The sequence below is a fragment of the Pundamilia nyererei genome, unplaced genomic scaffold, assembly GCF_000239375.1.
Source record: "Pundamilia nyererei isolate P.nyererei 1_Seehausen unplaced genomic scaffold, PunNye1.0 scaffold00026, whole genome shotgun sequence".
NCBI lineage: Eukaryota > Metazoa > Chordata > Actinopteri > Cichliformes > Cichlidae > Pundamilia > Pundamilia nyererei.
In genome coordinates this window covers 2835340-2835918 of record NW_005187427.1, presented here as the reverse complement: position 1 = coordinate 2835918, position 579 = coordinate 2835340, and the positions used below count along the sequence as shown (strand labels likewise).

The 579-nt window shown below is 42.1% G+C and overlaps 1 protein-coding gene across 1 annotated transcript in view; it reads left to right on the top strand.

Moving 5' to 3' along the window:
- LOC102196331 (glucocorticoid receptor) overlaps positions 1-579 on the top strand; it is a 67686-nt gene that overhangs the window by 58852 nt on the left and 8255 nt on the right. The gene's annotated exons all lie outside the window — the stretch shown is intronic.

Here is a 579-nt window from a genome sequence, read left to right as displayed (position 1 = left end):
TTTTCCAATCTTCTATTGCCCATGCAAATTGCAGCCTCAGTATCCTTTTCTTAGCCAGCAGGAGTGGCACTTTGTGTAGTCTTCTACTGCTGTAGCTCATCTGCTTCCAAGGTTTGATGTGTTGTCCATTCAGAGATGCTCATCTGCACACTTTGCCTGTAATGAGGGCTAATTGAGTTACTTTTGTCTTCCTATGGGCGCAATCTGGTCATTCTCCTCTGACCTGTGGCATCACCAAGGAATTTTTGCCAAGGGAACTGTCACTCACTAAATATTTTCTCCTTTTTTTGATCACTCTCTGTAAGCCCTATAACAGAAACATCCTAGCAGATCACCGGTTTCTGAAATATTCAGATCAGCCCGTGTGCACTTGCATCACCTTTTTTCTCCCCGATTCTGATGCTCAGTTTGAACCTTCAGCAGGTCATCTATATATGTAAATACATTGGGTTGCTGCTGTATGATTGGCTGGTTAGATATTTGCATTACAAGCAGATCAACTTGTGTACCTAATGAAGTGGCCGGTGGTTGTATGTTTTAATACTGCAGTTCAAAGATCCTGTTTAAAATCACTGCTGA